The following is a 20,694-nucleotide window of genomic DNA, read 5'->3' as shown; positions in this document are numbered from 1 at the left end:
TCTGCTACCCAGCCAACCGTAAGCGGAAATTTGCTGGAACCCCGGGACATTGCCAAGGCTCATTTAACCAAGAAGTAACCCAACGCCATCCATTGCTGCTAGACTTCAGTGAATATTTAGGATCCCCAGTTTTGGCGACAGTTGAATGTGTTTGCCCAAGGTGTCTTTCATCTTTGTGTTGGTTCTACCCCAAAACAGGCATATGTGGGGACAATCCCAGAGGATGTGATAAACGGAGCCATCTTGTCCGCATCCCCGCAAGCATAACGCATCGCTCCGTTTATTTTCGCCAGGAGGATGCCGAAGAGGTAGGTTCTATGGAGTATTTTTAATTGTATGAGGCGGAAGCAGTGGTTTTCGGCTGTTTCTCTGGGGGACATCAAAACAGTCAGCCAGTCTTCGCCGTCTAATTCCCCTAAGTCTGCTTGCCAGTGATTTATTAAAGCTTGAAATGTGTCAGGTAAATTGTTGCAAAGTGTGCGGTAATGGCTTTAGTCAGAAGTGGTTCGGTAAGTAGTCGGTCCTCTAAAGGGGAGGCATCTGGTAGGGAAGAGGGGTCGGGGATATTGGTAAAAAGGGCGTTTCAGATTTGTAAGTATCGGAAGATCTCTCCTTGTGCAAGCGTGTATTTGGTTTGCAGCTCTTTGAGTGTGAGAATTTATCCTTTGGCAATCAAGTCCCCTAAATTGGTGATTCCGATAGTATCCCATCTGTCAAATCGTTTATGAAAGCAGAGCGACCCTAATCGTTGCAAGGACCACAGTGGTGTAGCCTTGGGGAATTTGTCCGCCCAACACAGGTGTTTTTTGGCCTTATGCCAAATCACCACCGTATGTGACATGGGACCTAAGTATTGGCTATTGCGGACTTTGCTAGAGAGAGCTCTCATATATCCTTCTCAATCTGTTTGGTATTTCTCTAAATGAAAGGCTGGGTTTGTAGGGGGCCTATCGATCCAGTGATTGATGGGTACAAGTTGGGAGGCCCAGTAGTAAAGGCGGAGATTCGGAAGGGCTATTCCTCTGTGATACTATCCCTTGGTGAGTTTCTGAAGAACGATACGTGGAGCTTTCCTGTCCCATAATAAGGTATGGAGTTCTCCTTCTATGGTGGTGAACTAACTATCTGCTATGGGGAATGGGCAGTTCTGAAGGACATATAGGAATCGGGGAAGTGCAAGCATTTTAAATAGAGCCGCTCTGCCACGGAGGGACAGGGGCATCGACCGCCAGTTTCGCACGTCCTTCGGTAGCCACTTTAAGGGCCCCAAGAGATTGTGTTCATAGAACAATTTGGAGTCCAATTTGATGAAAATGCCCAAATATTTAAAACCTGCTGATGCACACTGGATTGAGTATCCACAAGGTAGACGAGGTGGAGGTCCATGGAGCGTATACAATACTGATTTAGACCAGTTGATAGAGTAGCCTGCATATTTGCTGAAGTTTGTGATGATATGGAATAAACTGTTGAGGGAAGGTTGGGGGGATGCCAGATATATAAAGATGATACAAAAGGGGATGATGGAGGGAGCGTTTGAGCCAATCAAACACTCGCGCCCAGTCAACTGATCTGGGTTTAATCCATCACCATTCTTTAGCTCACTCAGCCACCCCAGTTCAGACATGGCCATATGCAAATCAGTCTGACCCTGTGCCTCATGGGAACAATCCAGCCCGAATTGCCAAGCCATGTATTCCCTGGACCAAAAACAAGCATCCTGGGACCAGTTTCGGATTCATAATCCTCATCAGCCAGGCTATCTTGAATCCAGTGGCCAAGTGAGCAAGGGACTCATGTCTGAGCATACCCTGCCAACTTAGGGCGAACAAAGCGATACAAAAGGGGATGATGGACGGAGCGTTTGAGCCAATCAAACACTCACCCCCAGTCAACTGATCTGGGTTTAATCCATCACCATTCTTTAGCTCACCCAGCCACCCCAGTTCAGACATGGCCATATGCAAATCAGTCTGACCCTGTGCCTCATGGGAACAGTCCACTCCGAACTGCCAAGCCATGTCTTCCCTGGACCAGAAACAAGCATCCTGGGACCGTTTTCGGATTCATAATCCTCTTCCGTCAGGCTATCTTGAATCTAGTGGCCAAGTGAGCAAGGGACTCACGTCTGAGCATACCCTGACAACTTAGGGCGAACAAAGCTATACAAAAGGGAATGATGGACGGAGCGTTTAAGCCAATCAAACACTCACCCCCAGTCAACTGATCTGGCAATCAAGTCCCCTAAATTGGTGATTCCGATAGCCCTAAGTTGGCAGAGTATGCTCAGACATGAGTCCCTTGCTCACTTGGCCACTGGATTCAAGATAGCCTGGCTGATGAGGATTATGAATCCAAAACCGGTCCCAGGATGCTTATTTCCGGTCCAGGGAAGACATGGCTTGGCAGTTCGGGCACTGCTGGGAGTCCTAACTACACCCCCCTCCTATGTATGGGCACTGCTGGGAGTCCTATCAACACCCCCCTCCTATGTCTGGGCACTGCTGGGAGTCCTATCCAGCCACCCTTATACTGTCTGGGCACTGCTGGGAGTCCTATCTACACCCCCCCTCCTATGTCTGGGCACTGCTGGGAGTCCTATCTACACCCCACTCCTATGTCTGGGCACTGATGGGAGTCCTATCTACAACCCACTCCTATGTTTGGGCACTGCTGGGAGTCCAATCTACACCCCACTCCTATGTCTGGGCACTGCTGGGAGTCCTATCCAGCCACCCCATATACTCTCTGGGCACTGCTGGGAGTCCTATCTACACCCGCCTCCTATGTCTGGGCACTGCTGGGAGTCCTATCCACCCATCCCTGTTATGTCTGTGCACTGCTGGGAGTCCTATCCAGCCACCCCCTATACTGTCTGGGCACTGTTGGGAGTCCTACCTAGCCACCCCTCCTATGTCTCGGCACTGCTGGGAGTCCTATCTACACCCCCTCCTATGTCTGGGCACTGATGGGAGTCCTATCTACACCCCCCTTCTATGTCTGGGCACTGCTGGGAGTCATATCCACCCACCCCTGTTATGTCTGGGCACTGCTGGCAGTCCAATCTACACCCCCCTCCTATGTCTGGGCACTGCTGGGAGTCCTATCTACACCCCCTACTATGTCTGAGCCCTGCTGGGATTCCTATCAACACCCCACTCCTATGTCTGGGCACTGCTGGGAGTCATATCTACACCCCCCTTCTATGTCTGGGCACTGCTGGGAGTCATATCCACCCACCCCTGTTATGTCTGGGCACTGCTGGCAGTCCAATCTACACCCCCCTCCTATGTCTGGGCACTGCTGGGAGTCCTATCTACACCCCCTACTATGTCTGAGCCCTGCTGGGATTCCTATCAACACCCCACTCCTATGTCTGGGCACTGCTGGGAGTCATATCCACCCACCCCTGTTATTTCTGGAAACTGCTGGGAGTTCTATCCAGCCACCCCTATACAGTCTGGGCACTGCTAGGAGTCCTATCTACACCCCCTCCTATGTCTGGGCACTGCTGGGAGTCCTATCCAGCCACCCTCTATACTGTCTGGGCACTGCTGGGAGTCCTATCTACACCCCACTCCTATGTTTGGGCACTGCTGGGAGTCCTATCTACATTCCCTCCTATGTCTGGGCACTGCTGGGAGTCCAATCTTCACCCCCCTCCTATGTCTGGGCATTGCTGGGAGTCATATCCACCCACCCCTGTTATGTCTGGGAACTGCTGGGAGTCCTATCTACACCCCCCTCCTATGTCTGGGCACTGCTGGGAGTCCTATCTACACCCCCTCCTATGTCTGGGCACTGCTGGGAGTCCTATCCAGCCACCCCCTATACTGTCTGGGCACTGCTAAGAGTGCTGTGCACCCACCACTCAGATGTGACGCACCGTACACATACATTACAGACGTGTGTGCGGCTCTTATCACTATTGCAATGCTGATATACGCTAGCGTGTGGCGCACGTACCCTGACATTAATGGCGTATGAGCGGCACGTATCACTATTGCAATGGTGATATGCGTGTGCGTTTGGCGCAACGTACCCCGACATTAATGGCGTATGTGCAGCACGTATCACTACTGCAATGGTGATATGCGCGTGGGTGTGGCGCAACGTACCCCGACATTGATGGCGTATGTGCGGCACATATCACTACTGCAATGGTGATATGCGCGTGCGTGTGGCGCAATGACCTCGACATTGATGGCGTATGTGCGGCAAGTATCACTACTGCAATGGTGATGTGGGCGTGTGGCGCACCGTACAGGTATACTTAGGTTGTTGTGGTACGTTGTACTCACCATCTGCGCCGTCGTCGGTTTTGATGTACGAAGTCGTAGGCGTACAGGACTGGGATGACACAGACGATGGGGTTCATGTCGTGTATGTCGCGTACCGGGGTGCGGGTCGGGCCGGACTCTGATTTTATGGCAGTTTTCAACTCTCGTAGCCAAAGGGCCGTACGGAGTGTCGTTGACCCAGATTGTACTTCCTGGTTCGAAAAGGGGGGCCTATTTACGTTCGGACGTAGCGTACTGCGTTAGCCTAATACAATCCGTATGTACTTTGTAGTTTTATGGTGTTTGGTACGAGTCATACGGAGTGGCGCTTTGGGTTCGGATCGTACTTGCTTGTTCGTACGGGGACGTTGAAGGTGTATGATTCGTACCAGAAAACGCTCAGTACAGCTAATCGGAGCACTTTTTCCCGAATCGTAATCGACCCCATGATCTCCGCGTGCCTGAAAATGTACTCTAAATACTGAGGTCATGTAAACCGCTGAAATAGTTTTGGGCCAATTTCGCGCTATATAAATATGCTACAAAAAAAACTGCAGCAATTTGTTGGCGTATTATCTTCAACACAATTGCAGACACTTATAAATTTACTGTACACTTTGCTTGCAGTACTCTAATGATCCAGTTTCTATGTCGTATTTGTAGAATGAGCGTGAGAACATTACATAACTGAAGTTTTTCTAACTGCCAGAGGTAAGATGGTTGCATACACTTTTTACAGCACAATATAATGTGGTATGGCCCAGGGGCAACATTTTACAGACATAATAAATACACAGACACAGATAGTTGAAGTGGGTACGGCCACGTGCGCTCGACTCCATTTTATTACCTGGGTAACATGTCAGTGATGTTTGTGATGAGTGAATGTGGGGTAAGTGTAAGCCAGCCCTCCAAAAATATTTGCTGTTGGTAACAAGTACAATAGTAGTCATCATATCATACACAGATATTCCATCATAAATGGTTATTGACTTGTGCTGCATAATGGTAGAAGCACTAGATGTGAAATAATACACAACAAATTCTATCGTAAAGAGTTCATGACTTGTGGTGTGCTGAGGTAGGGGCGGTTGTGTGGAGGTTGCGATGATGCGTGGTCTGGGCGGGCTGCACTGGTAGCAATGTCTTTTGACTACTGAATTTTGCCTTAATAAGACCACGTGGCAATTATTTATGGTGCACTGACTTAGTGGTACATCTGACGCTCAGCGTGCACGCAACATGCGACGATGCGTGGTCCGAGTGGGCTGCACTGGAAGCATTGTTTGTTGCCTACTGGACTGCATCATCTGTAATCGCGATTCAAATAAAACATGAAACATGTATGGAATACATTATCAAAATATGTAAGTTTCAGGGACATTATAGTTAAAATTGTGAGCTGAGCTGTTCGCAGTGTAGACTGCCATTCAGTGTTCCTTTCAACTTGCAGGATGAAATTGTTTATTGCAGTAAACCTATAACTGATATAAAAGAAGTTCTTATAAGAAGGATACTAAAGGGATATTGTGTAGTCTTAAGGGACGTTAAACTTAGTTTGGTACTACACCCTGCAAATAATGAATGAAGAGTCAATTTAATAGGGAGCTCTGATGACCACAGTGTAGGCAGGAGGCATCGGTTAGCAAGGGCCCAGGGCCATGTGGCGTTCAGGAGAGCTGCACACTATTGGTAATTTAGCGTGTGTGCAGCCAGCGATGATAACACTGAGTGAGTGGCATTTGAAGCAAGGTTCTGTGAAGCCTACGATGATGCGTGGTCCATGCAGGCCACACTGGTAGCAATGTTTTTACCTTGTGAATTCTGCCTAAATAAGGCCACGTGGTGATGATTTATGGTGCACTGAGTTAGTAATACCTTTGGCGCTTAACGTGTACGTACCCTGCGATGATGCGTGGTCCTGGGGGGGATGTACTTGGACAAATGTCTTTTGTCCATTGAATTCTGCATCAATTCGATTTTTGAGTGGTAGTATGCCTCATGGCTGACATAAAACTGTTCACTGTTCTTTGAGATGATTTATGGTGCACTGAGTTAGTGGTACCACTGGCTCTCAGCATGTGCACACCCTGCGATGACGCGTGGTCTGGGCAGGCCACACTGAGAGCAATGTCTTCTGTCTAAAGCATTGTGCATTAATAAGGTCATGTGGCAATGACTTGTGGTGCAGCGAGTTAGTGGTACATGAAGAACTCAGCGTGTGTGCACCCTGCGATGATGCGTGGTCCGGGCGGGCCGCACTGGTACAATGTGTCTTGGCTACTGTGCTGCACAGACATCGAGGAATGCTTTTTGTCACATCCTTTACCAAAATCTGAGGACATAGAGTATAATTGTCTCTGCATTAAATAAATCAAGGCTGATTTTAATGTTGTTCGTAGTGTACATCCAAATTTGAATTCAAGTTGTAAACCATGCTGACCGCAGTGTAGATGGAAGGCAGTAGTCAGCACAGACATCGAGGAATGCTTTTTAGCACATCCTTTAGCAAAATCTGAGGACATATAGTAGAATTGTCTCTGCATTAAAAAAGCAAGGCTTAATTCAATGTTGTCCGTATTGTAGATCCAAATCTGAATTCAAGTTGTGAACCCTGCTGTCCGCAGTGTAGATGAAAGGCAGTAGTTAGCACAGACATCGAGGACTGTTTTTTGTCACATTCTTTAACAAAATCTGAGTACATAGAGTACAATTGTCTCTGCATTAAATAAAATAGGCTAAATTCAATGCTGTTCATTGTGTAGATCCAAAGCTGAATTCAAGTTGTGAATCCTGCTGTCCGCAGTGTACATGGAAGGCAGTAGTCAGCACAGACATCGAAGAATATTTTTTGTCATATCCTTTAACAAAATCTGAAGACATATAGTACACTTGTCTCTGCATTAAATAAAGCAAGGCTGAATTTCATGCTGTTCGTAGTGTAGATCCAAATCTGAATTTCAAGTTGTGAACCCGGCTGTCCCCAGTGTAGATTGAAGGCATAAGTCGATACAGACATAAGTCTGCGGTGCTGTGGCGCTGAGTTCGCAATGGGCCTGTATCGAGGAGGCATGTGCTCATGGCGGCAGCCACATGGTAGGGTGAGGACCTTCACTGTGGCAGAGTCTTTTATCTTCGCACAAGTGAACCACGCCTAAGGCGTTATACTCTTACGCTGGAGTTGCGCACATTGGACCAGCCCACTCCGCTTCTGCTTCAAGGGGGGGACAACATGGCTACATGACCGAGATATTCCCCAGTGTCTGAGATAATATGGTTGCGTCCACTGTACAGTACACTACAAGTATCAATACTAGATCTACATAGGGAAAAAGTTTTGGTTTGTATAGTGAGTTGTGTATAGCATATCAACGGTAGTCTTGGGATTGTGTAAATTATTGTTGATGTGCGAGTTCCCTCCCTTATACATAGTTGGTTGCCATATCTCCGAACATTCAGCTAGTGTGCAGTTTAGAAGATATATATTTTTGGGAAGGTTTATTGTCCTGTTTTTCGCTGCCTCTGAGGTAGTAGGGGGAGAGGGGTCAGGAGGGGTGGTTGTAGTGGTGGTGGCGCTGGGTATTGGGATTTTGTTGGGTATCAGAGCTGCCTAATCAGTACCTCTATCACATATTCGTCTTTAAATATGGGTGTGAGTTGGATGTAATTCACAAAGTACATAGTCATTATCCTTACACCAGTTAAGTGTTGATGTTAATTTGTTAGTGGGAAGTGGAGCTATTGCCTGTTTTTTTAGGTAGCATTGCAGATTTGGCTGGTTGTTGAAAATATGGGGAAGTGGTGTTTTTGTGTTTTTTTTCTACGGGAACGCCTAGTTTGTATATCATTAACATTAGATGTGGTTCTGTTTCTGGCGATTTTGTTGGCGGGAGGAATCAACTAAAGAGTAGTGATATTTGCAGTTTTTATTAGGTTGAAAATGGGATGATAATTATAAAAGATAGAAAAAAATAGATATGCTTAATGAACATTATAATAAGAAATTAGCATTTAAAAAACCATTGACATTCACTAAAAACATAGGCTTCAAGTATGTAATAGTTGGGAATTAGCATATAAAAAAACCTTAGAAATTCACTGAAAAAACCATAGGTTTTAAGGGTGTTTTAGTTAGCTGGACTTTTCACTCATAGAAAACCATTGAAATTTCTCTGTTATAGTTAGTTGAACTAACTGTAACTCGTGCGCCCGCAATCCACTGCTGATGATGTCACATATTACATCATTTATGACATGGTCAGTGACATCACTGATGACATCACTGATGACATCTCAAATGACATCACTGATGGCATCGCTGATGACATCATCCACGTGACAATCTGCTACACCTGATCATACACTAGTATAACTTTTCATCACTCACTAAAAAAATATAGAGTACCATTTTTAAAAGAATGACACACCAACATAACTTTCTAAAAACCCACTCACTGCTTTGTAGATCTACACACACATCTAAACACTTACATATACATTTACTCATACATGCTGACAAAGATCAATATAACACTATTAAATATACTTATGGACTTATATTAACATTACCCACACGCACATATTTTATTGATTCATATAGTCATCCTACTCACTTATGAAAATAATTCATTATACCTACACACTCTTACAAACACCACTTTATTTATTCATATAGATACTATCTTATACTTAGTGTGCTATAACATTAGTATCACAAGTATACAGTTTTCCATACAGTCACTCAGACAATGTCTGACTGTTATGTAAACTTATTTATGTAGAACAACTGTCACAAACACTGCATTTATTCTTTTACTCTCTTGGACATGTATCATTGAGAAATGTATTTAATCATCAACACACCCATAAATCACTCACCCAAACAACTGTTTCCACATACAGTGTTAACCTCATATATCTACTAAATCAACTATTTACACATCTTTGAACAGTCAAACACATTTACTATCCCTTACACATACTCACTTAACTAATGGATAACTAATATAAAGTTTCACATAGCTAGTTATCAACTTATGCAATAGTTTACACAAAAAGAGACAAAGTGATACAGATATTCACACATTTAAATCACTATTCCATATACTTAGTGAGACACTTTAATTAGGGACTTAGACAGTCAATTAAAGTGCTACTAAATTCTCTATTGAGTCTCTTATACATTCACTCACTCTTCAATGCAGATTCCTATATCTATAATACTTATTTACTTATGGAAGCAAACCACATTCACTGAATGATGTCATCAGTGGTGTCATTTGAGATGTCATCAGTGATGTCATCAGTGATGACACTGACCATGTCATGAATGATGTAATATGTTACATATTTCTATCAGAATTCCTTCTCCAACACAGACACAGACCTTCAAATTGGTGCTTGTTTTAGTATTTTATTCTTGCAATGTCGCCATAACGTTTCGACTCATCCGATCCTTGATCGCATGACATTGTACTGGCATTTTTGCAACCGGTTTTTAAGTGACAAGTGTATGTTCATTGGTTTCACGTGAGTAGTGCAACAATAGACATAAAAGAATTTATCAAAGGTTGTCGTTACATATATGACAATATTGATTAAAATGTAAGTATAAAGGGGGCGTGGCTAAGGAAGCCATCATGGTGGACGCAGCTTAGCAGAGCTCCATCCCGCCGCTGACATTATCCGCCTAAATATCCTTTCTCCCCCGCACCCGCTGGAATCCCGGGGTGGTGAGGTGTTGCTGAAGGGGCCTGGCAGCTGTGGAGCAAGTTTGAGCCGGGTCGCGACATTGGGAGGCGCTCCACGACACCTGGTACCGGCACGGCCCGCTGCGGCGAGCGGAGCCAGGGACCTCGAGTTTGGCGACGCCCGGCGGTGAAGACGGCCAGCGGCGGCTGCAGGGGCGCTGGTCCGGCGGTGTTGCCGGATGCCTTGGTGAGGTACATACACGCACGAACGACTGCCGGGCTGCTGTTGATGTGAGGCACTTGCGGACCCTATTCTGGCGGCGGAACAGTTGGCCGGAGGGGCCTCCGGAACTTGATGCCCGTGCTCCGCCGGCGCTGGACCCAGGCGATTTGGTGGCGCTTGAGTGCTGAGCCCAAACCATTCCGGCTGCTGCCGCTTCCTCAGCGACGTTACCAACCGACGGGCACTGCCCAGCGCTTTGGCACATCCGTGCCGCCTGGAGGGGGAGACGGTAGTTAGCGCCCTGTTTTCGACCTTAGTGGCGGCCATCTTGCGCCTGCGGGAGTCATCCGCTCCAGAATGCATTCGGACTATTTGGCCCTCGCAGCCTCGTATCCACATATCCGGCTGCCCTGCCCAACACTGAACATGACCAGGGGTGGAAACGCCGGTGGATCCTCAAAACAAGGGCCCATAGATAAATTTACCGGGCCCAGCAGCCTCGCCGGGGCATCCGGGGGCGCCCAGGCTCAGGGACCGGACAATGCCGGGCTTTTGGCGGCGATCACCCAATCTAGGGACACGTTGGATGCCAAGATCGGCGCTGTCGGGGCGGATGTCACCCTACTACGCCAGGACCTGCGGAATGCGGTGGCCCGCATTACTGAGGCGGAGGCCCGGATCACCGGGGTGGAAGATGACGTGGTGATCCTGAAACGGAAGGTGGCTCACATGGAAGGCATACAGAAAAACTTGGCGCTCAGAGCAGAGGATGCCGAAGGACGGGCTAGGCGAAATAACCTACGCTTTGTCGGCTTCCCGGAGGACTGCGAGAAGGGCGACATGGAGGCCTTCCTCACGGAATGGCTGGAGAGCTGGCTCCCGCCGGAGTCCCTTTCCCGCTGCTTCGTCATTGAACAGGCCCACAGAGCACTAACTCAAAAACCGCCGGTGGGTGAGCGCCCACGACCAGTTATTGTTAAGCTGCTCAACTACCACGATCGGGATACTATTCTAAAGCAGGCACGATTGAAAGACTCTCTCCAATGGAATAATCAGAAGATATTGATATTCCCAGACTATACACGGTTGGTGCAGCAGCAGCGCCAGTCCTTCACAGCAGCTAAAGCTCGCCTGCGGGGCCTAAAGATTCAATACGCTTTGCTTTATCCGGCACGTCTGCGAGTGGTCTACCAGTCCGGCACAATGTTTTTCAATTCTCCTGAGGAGGTGTTCACCTGGACGGATGAGACAGTACGTGTCAGGCCACACACTCCACCAGCTCGCAACTCAGACTCATCCTCGTCGGCGTTGCCGCCTTGGACGCCCCGGCGTTCCCGAAGCAGAAGTAACTGGCGGTCTCGCTCATCGAAACGCTCCCCTACTAAAAGAAAGAACACCGAAGACTCGGACCCTCCAGACTCGCCGAGAGTGGATCCTTGAGAAACATGGGACGCAGGTGGTTTTATGCAAGACAGTAATACGCTCTGGCTGGAGCAGTGGTCGCTGAAAGACGGCCTGGAGAATTGATGGACATATACCGATTTCTACGTGAATAGACAAGTATAAAAACTTTTACGCTGGATGAAGGTTGGGTGGGGTGGGATGGACTTATGTGGCGGACATATGCCTCACTTTTTGGGGAAGTTTGCACCTCTAACGAGGCAGTTATACAGTTTTGGGGCTGTTGGTGGGTATCCATTGGTGTAGACAGTCTCGAGTCTCCCGTTGGGGACTGGGAATGCCTTATACCGCGACACGTACTTCAACATTGCTGAGGTATGGGGTTTGGGGAGTTGAGGGTAGTTTTCAGGGATGTCAGTTGAGTGGGGATATGGAGGGAGGGGGGAAAAGTTCAGGGGAAGGGTCTGGGGATGTGGGTTGCGGGCGAGGAGCTATTTTGCACACGATTGTCTCACATGCTACTGTTGGGGTGTCTTTGCCAAATGTACCCATTGATACGGACACTATTGCAACTGTGTTTAGATGGGGGCTAATACTGTGGAGTCGAAGCAGGCTGGAGTCCACATGAAAGTGCTGAGTTGGAATGTGCGGGGCATGCTTGACAAGATTAAGAGGGGTGCGGTGTTGAGGCTGGGGAAAAGGGAAAAAGTAGATGTCCTGCTACTACAAGAAACACACTCAATGGGTAACAAAATGCTGAGCCTACAGAGATACGGATTTGACCAGGTTTATCACGCAGGCTTTGTCAGGGGGTCTCGGGGAGTAGCGATCCTGATGCATCGTAGACTGGCCTACACTCACACAAAGCAGTGGCTCGACCCTCAGGGCCGATATGTTTTTATACAAGGAATGTTAGGCACCGAACCAGTAGTGATAGGGAGCATGTACGCCCCGCCCCCATTGCAGTGGGCACTGATCGAAAAGCTGTTCACCGTGTGGGCTGAGATCCCTTAGAATCTGGCTGTGATCGGGGGGATTGGAACGATGTCATGCAGTGCCGGCTTGACCGTCTCCGTCCTGTAGATGGCCCCATTGCAGATATCCCTACTGAACGGCATGACATGGCTCGGGGCATGGGCTGGGTAGATACTTGGTGTTACCTCCACACTCATGAGCACGAATACACCTATGTCTCGGCGGTCCACCACTCGTTTTTGAGATTAGACTACAACTTTGTCCCATCCGCGATTGTGACCAGGGTTGCCTCGGCGTCCATTCTGCTGCGTGGATTGTCGGATCATTCCCCAGTAGAGATCGTGCTCACCCTTGATAGGGGGAGACAACCATTTCAATGGCGTCTCTCCACCTGGACCCTGTAGCAAGAGGCCTACCAACACCATATGGAGGTTGCGATCGCCCAATACTGGGAATACAACTTCCCAGTGGTGGATGCACGGACGGCCTGGGAGGCCCTGAAGCCCACACTTCAAGGCATAGACATAGCCTGGTGTGCGGCGGCACGCCGTAAACAAAAGGAAGATTTAGTACAAGCGGCGGCGACGGTAGAGCATCTAGAGACCCAGTGCGCGGTCGCGGGCCACCATGGGGAAGTTGGGCACTGCTCCTTGCACAGCAAACGTATGCATCCCTACTTCTGGACGGAGCCCGACAAATTTGGCCGGCGACACGGAGCAGAATTTATCAGTGGGGGGACAAATCTAGCACCATGCTCCATAAGCTCTGTCAAAGGGTGTTTCAGGCGCAGGAGCTGCCGGGCCTCAAAGATGATGTCGGCAACTCCATCTCGGCCCCCAGAGAGCTAGCGAATTGCTTTGCTGGATACCTGGCGGCCCAGTACGCTCCGCAAGACACGCTCCCGGCGCTCGACGTTGATAAATTTCTAGCGGACCTTCCGTCCCGTGTACTGCCAGATGATGTGCGAGAATGCCTCGAGGCTCCGCTTTCAGCTGAGGAATTGGGCACGGCACTGGGGGAACTCAATACAGGCAAGGCTCCAGGGCCCAATGGCTTTCCGAGTGAGTTCTTCAAGTGCTACCACCTCCAATTAGGGCCCTACTACAAGGCCGCCCTGGAAGCGGCAAGAACAGAGGGCCTCCTGCCAGCTGACTGGCGGCATGCCAAAATCATGGTATTTTGTAAACCGGGTCCCCCCCGGACCGGCATGAGTCATACCGACCGTTTTCCCTCCTAAATATTGAGGACAAAATACTAGCTAAGGCGCTTGCGAACCGACTGTTTCCGCACACAACAGACCTCATTCACCCAGATCAGGCTGGGTTTATGCCCCACAGGGCAACCAGACACATCAGGCGGGCACATGTAGCAGTAGAGGCGATGAGTAGGACCGGGGATTAGGCAGCTCTGTTGCTGGCAGATATTGATCGTGCCTTCGACTCCCTGAGCTGGGCTTACCTGTTCGCACTCCTTCCACGTCTTAATATAGGACCACATTTCATGTCCTACATTCAACTGCTGTACACGGACCTGACGGCCTCAGTGCGGGTGGCTGGAGAATCCTCAGAGATTTTTCCAATAGGGCGAGGTACCAGGCAGGGGTGCCCCCTCTCACCTTATCTATTCGCCCTGGCCATGGAACCATTGGCGGCGTGGGTCCGGATGGATGCACAGCTTCGAGGGTTTGAATGGGAGGCAGGACCATCGGACAGAATCGCATTGTATGCGGACGATGTCCTTTTCTTTCTGACAAACGTGAACAGGTCCGGCCTGCGAGTCATGGAAATAATGAAAATCTTTGGGGAAGTCTCAGGACTGTATCTTAATCCGCGGAAATCCACGCTTTGGACGCTGGGTGACCGCTCTAAGGTTGGGCCGTGGGCTGGGATGTTGCAAAGAGCAGCAGGAGGCCTTATGTACCTTGGGGTCTTCCTGACGACCTCGCCGGCTATTGCATGGGAACGTAACATCATTCCGGTGTGGGATAGAGTGCAACAAGAACTGAAATGCTGGTCCTGTATGCCCCTTAATATATACGGTAGGTCGGCCATATTTAAAATGGTCGCTCTTCCCCTTATGCTGTACCAGCTGCAAAATCATATGTACCCTATTCCATCACGGTGCTTTGAGCAAATTAACTCCGCCCTGAACCAGTTTCTTTGGGCAGGAGGTGCGGTACGAGTAGCTTTGCGCACCTGTTTTTTGTCCATGTACTGTGGGGGACTGGCGACGTCTGATGTGCTATCCTACTATCAAGCCTCACATCTTTTGGTCCTTAATGACTGGTGGTATGGGGACAGGGGGGACCAAGCGTATGCCCTCGAAAGATACTTTATGGACCCAGACACCCTTCATACTGTCCTTTACTCAGCATCCGGAAAAATCTGCCTAATGCAACACAAGTGGTATTTCTGGTCTGGCGGCAATCGCTGGGTCGTATGGGATGGTGGGGGAAACTCACGAGGGAGACCCCACTTTGGCACAATGGGCAGCTGCTGTTCCTGATGTCCTTGCGTGGCTTTGCGGGCTGGGACCCCATAGGTGTTTCGGCATTGGGACATGTTCTAAAAGGCACAACCCTCAAGTCCTTCCACGACCTTAGTGCCAAATTTGCTATGCCCAGCACACAATTCTTCTGCTACCTGCAGTTGCGGCACACCCTTGCACCTACACTCGCGGCCTTGGACACCCTCCCTGAATTTAGCCCCATAGAGGCAAAGGTGTTCACGGGGGACTTGGAAGACAAGAAAATATCCCGCATATACCAGACACTAGTTACACATTGCTCCTCAGATTTGCAGCCCCTCAGGGACCGCTGGGTGAGAGATATAGGAGATCTTGGGGAGGAAGATTGGCGGGAGGCTCTTGAATCCCCAAGAGGAGCGGCCGTAGCCGTACGTCTGCGCCTTCTACAGTTCAAATATTTACACCGTGCTTATTTTACAAGGGAGAGACTGTGGAAAGCTGGCCTAATTGAATCACCTGAATGCTTGCGCTGTGGACATGAAATCGGGTATGGGACTGTGGCTGGCTAGCGAGATTTTGGACGGGTGTGTGGGACTGTCTATCAGAGGTGTTGGGCTGGGACCTCCCACGGACCCCGAAGCTGGGACTGTTGCATGTGTTAGAAGGAGTGGGGGGCAACATTTACAAAAGACACCTGCTACTACTTGGCCTTACCCTAGCAAAGAGAGACATTGCACAGGCCTGGAAGGACACCAGGGCCCCCAAAGTGGTTGTGTGGAAAAAAGGCCTTGACTTTTGCATGGGACTAGAGAAACCGGTGTTCTTGGCCAGAGGCTGCCCCAAAAAACACTACAAGATTTGGAAACGGTGGGCGGATTATAGGGGCCTGTGGCTGGAGCCTCCACCATCAGCGAGAGAAATGGAAGAGCCAGTGTGATGGGTATCTTAATGGCATACTATTCACGTTGATGTATTCATGCTTCACCTGTACAGTACTGATGAGACGTAGTGTACGGGGGGGATGGGGGATGGAGGGGTCTGGGAAGTTGGGGAGAGGGGTGGGGGTGGTTGGGGGGGAATTTCAATATAAATGAATGCATTGCTATTTATGCTATACTATACTGGCTACGGCTTCTCCGGAGTACGGACTGCTGTATGATTTTCTATGCAATTTCACAATAAAAACTTTTGAAAAAAAAAATATAAGTATAAATACAGGTTTAAATACAAGTTTAAATATATTTATGGCGTGATATACTCTACAATACTTAATTGTTAGCATATATATATTGAGTTCATGCACAAGATGTTTAAAACATGTGTTTGCACTTCTGCAGAGTAGAAGTATCACTGAACATTCCGGATACTGAACTCGGTTTCTCACGCATGTAAAATTAATCTTGTTCCCTATTGTAATATTGCATGAAATTCACCTATAACTCTACTCGACTTTTAAAAACGTGGTTAAATCCACATAGTCCGAGTAGTGAATGTATTACTTAAAAACTTGATGTCTATTTTAGTTTTACATTTAAAAAATATGTGTAAACTTTGTATGATGAACTTAACCCTACGTGTGGATCTGTTAAAAAACCTTTGTTTACCCAACGATAGTTCAGTACTTTATCTTCGACTATTTGCGCGCCTGTGAATCCATCTAGATCTAGCATTATAATCCTATTTAAGACATATCTTAATTGTAGAATTAGTACATTTCAAATATTTTAATAAATATTGATGGCCTCAGTTGTCCTTTCCCGTAAGTTTTGCATTTAAAAAACCCTTTTTAGGTCTGCAACCAACTTGTATTTTCAATTATTTCTGGGCTAGTGTTTACGAGTAAATCCCTCATTGATGGTGCTCTACTGTGGATGATGGACACCCTATGTGGTAACGTGGGTCCTATCACTGGGTCATTTAGGACCAAGGGCCAATTATTGTTGAAGATTTTAAGGAGACAGTTTTGTTGTCAACTAAATCTCATTATGATTCTGAATTGGTTGGATTCTCCTACCCTCTCTTTTTTCACCATCTCCTGTACTTCCAGTTGTTTATCTTTGATAAGCTCTTCCCTGCTGTGCACCATCGATTTATTGATAGCTTTGATTATAATCTTTTCAGAGTATCCCCTCTCACGGAATCTCTGTCTGCTACTTTCCTATGCCTCTCTCAGGTCTTGCTCCCTACTACAGATACGTCTGAGGTGCAACATCTCGCCATATGGAATACTGTTTATGAGATGTATTGGCTGGTCACTGCTTGCATGTAGGGTGGAGTTACCTGAGGTTTCCTTCCTATAGAGTCTTGTTTCCATTCTGCTATCTTGTACATAGACCTCAGTATCTAAAAAAATAACAGATGTTTTGCTAATTGTGACAGCTAAGTGTAAATTGTTGTAATTCTCATTGATTTGTTTTACAAACTCTTCAGCAAGTTCTTTTGTTCCATTCCTCATTACAAATAAATTGTCTATGCAGCATAGCCATACAATTACATTCTCTTTGAATGTTTTTTCACAATTCCGGTTGACAACCAGCTCCTCCCAGCATCCCATATGCAAACAGGCATAGCTGGGAGACAAGCTGGCCCCCATTGCTACACCCCTGATTTGCTGATATATTAGATTATTGAACATAAAATTATTATTTTTCAGACAATAATCCAACATTTAGATTAGCATATCGTTATGTTCTTTGTACTGTTGTGGTCTTTTGGACAGATAATGTTGTACCGCATGTATTCCATCACGATGTCTGATGCTTGTGTGTAGAGATGTTAGGTCTAGCGCCAACATCCAGTAACCCTCTTGCCATTTCACATCTTTGATCTTCCGTAGAAAATTACCAGTGTCACGTACATATGACGGTAGCGATTTCACGTATTCTTGAAGAAAGAAATCAATATATTTTGATGTGTGCTCTAACAGACCATTCCTGGCCGATATTATCAGCCTACCCGGTGGTTTGTAGGGATCTTTGTGTATTTTTGGGTTGAAATATATGGATGGAGTTACCAGATTGTCTTTCTTTAGATACTTGTATTCATCCATTGTGATTAGATGTTTAATTTTCCAGTTTGTCAAGTTTTTGCGGTATTTTTTGTGAACTTCCTTCAGAGCAGATGTTGTGTTCCGTATATAACACTCTCTGTCATTTAGTTGCGCAAATGCCTCTTTGTTGTACTCATCATGAGGCCAGATGACTATATTGCCCCCTTTATCACTGCTTCATATTACTATACTCTTGTTGACTCAGTTTTTTGATTAGGGCCTCGTATTGTTGATTTTGTTTAGTATAATTTCGACGTTTCATTTGGGTTTCCGTGTTTAGTTTTTTGCTTTGTGCCATAACATTCTCATGGAAAATGTTGATTGAATCACATGGTATGATTAGGTTGAAGGTGGACGATTGTTTAAATGATGTTAGTATCTTTGCCTCTTTTTTGCCAAAGTCCATTGCCTTTCGGTTAGTATCTTTTCTGTGGCTGGCCATTTGGTCATCATATCCAGCACCTTCTGTTTCCCATAGTAACTCCATTTCCATAAGTAGAGGTACATCTGTTTGTGTTAGATTGACACCCACTTGTGATTCGATAGGCTTTACCTGGCTTTCATTGAGCGCATGATATTTTCTCAATGTAAGTTTTTTGACGAATTTGTAAATATGAAACCTAGCTGTTGCGTAGTCAAAATTTGTACCGGTTGAGAAAGATAAGCCCAGTCATAGGATGTTCTCCTCTTTTTTATTTAATCTGGATAGGTTGATGATGGCATCCCCGCATTGACGGTTACGCCTATTTCTTTGGCCACTGTCCCCTTCCCCTCTTGTTGTTGTTATTTTGTGCACTGCCTGCAGGCTTTATGCCTCTGCCTCCGCTTGTAGTTGGCATTACTTTGCTGTTCTCCTTCTGAGGTCTGGGGTGGAGGGTTTGCCTCCTTTCCTGGCATATAAAATGTATTTCCTCTCCTGGCAATGGCTTTGGTTGTTGTTTGTTTCCCCCTGGATTCCTCATATCCAATTATGAATCACTCCCTCCCGCCGAGCTGATATCCGACTGAGAGGTATGACTTGCAACCACCTTGGTTTTGTTAGTTACTCTTGTACTCTCCGTCACTTTGTATTTGGAAACTCGCAGTACGTCGTACTTTTTTGCAAAAGTAAATATTTGCTCTAACTCGTAAGCATTACGATCCCTTAGGAATTTATACGTTTTTCTCTCCTTGAGCTTTTCTTATTCCTTTTTTAACCTGAGTATCAAGTCGCTTCTTAATCTGGCTTTCTCATCTGTTTCGTCATATGTATCATGATCTTCATTTATTTCCTCTATTTCTTTCAACAGTTGGGCACGATCAATGTTGGCATATCTAATGAGGATTAGCACCAACCTTCGGGATGACTCGAGGTTACTTTCAGCCCATTCTCCCATTAACCACGAGTTAGGATTTTCATAACTTGGAGACGTAAGTATTCTCAACCCTCTTGGAATTCTGTTGACATCGATATATCTCTGCCACCAACAGCTGTGATTCCCGTACAGCTTTTACACACTGGGGTCAGTTATTTTTTTAACATTTCACTGCGGCAGTCATTGTGAACACGGAGTCAGTGACACCCACAGGGGTTAAACAAAAGGACTACAGGTTCTGTGGCATGAGGCCATGTGTGTTCCCAATACCTTTGTGTCTCCGTGTTTGAAGCCAGAGTGAAGCCAGTGATCAAGATATCGCTCAAAACACATTTGACATTCAGCATTTTAATGGAAGCAAGTGAGCAGGAGTGCTGACACTGCTGCAGTCGAGGGTGTTTGAGTCTGTACCCTTCGTGTGTGGCATTTTCAGTGGGGCATCCTTCTTTTTTCTGATATATATATATATATATATATATATATATATATATATATATATATATATATATATATATATATATATATATATATTACCTACTGGCGGTCGCCAGTAGGTAGTTATAGTTAGGATTTTTTTCAATGTTAAATCTCAAAATTCTATTTGGAATAACTTTGGCGCCGGTTGACGAATCTGCCTGAATATTTCCTCAAAATGGCCTTGTTGAGCTCCGGTCCTTCCCTGAAAGTTTGGGGGGGATGCGTCAAGAGGGGGCCGAGATAAAAGGGGGGTCCCAAAACGTGTTTTCCCCATGTTAATTTCCATAGGGCGGTCAACCTCACTTTTAGCCCGAACGGCTGAATGGATTTTCACCAAACTTGGCAAAATTGTAGGGACTGGTAGCCCGATGTGCCTTTGCTATGTCTCAAGATATGTGCTTCAGTAGATTTTGAGTAATTTAGGTTCAAAAAAATATATATATCTATGGCAGCGCCCCGGTACGCGCTCCGGGGAGCGCTCCGGGCACGCCACGCGACTTGCGCGCAGAAAGCTGATTGGTTCTTCGGTGTCTGTAAACATTCGAAACAGCCCGGAGCGGCCGCCATCTTGCCTCTCGGTAAGATCGAGAGACAAGAGGTGGCAATAACGAAAGGGGAAATGAATAAAAGGGGGCAGGGTAGACACCCCCTGACCCCCTAGATTTGAAGTGGGTGGCTGAAAAGGCCCATATAAAGCAACAAAAAAAAAATAATAATTTTCGCGGGTTTCGCGCCAGGTACGCGAACCGGGCAGCGCTCCGGGAAGCGGAACAAAGAG

The sequence above is a fragment of the Lissotriton vulgaris genome, chromosome 1_1, assembly GCF_964263255.1.
Source record: "Lissotriton vulgaris chromosome 1_1, aLisVul1.2, whole genome shotgun sequence".
Classification (NCBI taxonomy): Eukaryota; Metazoa; Chordata; class Amphibia; order Caudata; family Salamandridae; genus Lissotriton; species Lissotriton vulgaris.
This window is presented reverse-complemented; position numbering follows the sequence as displayed.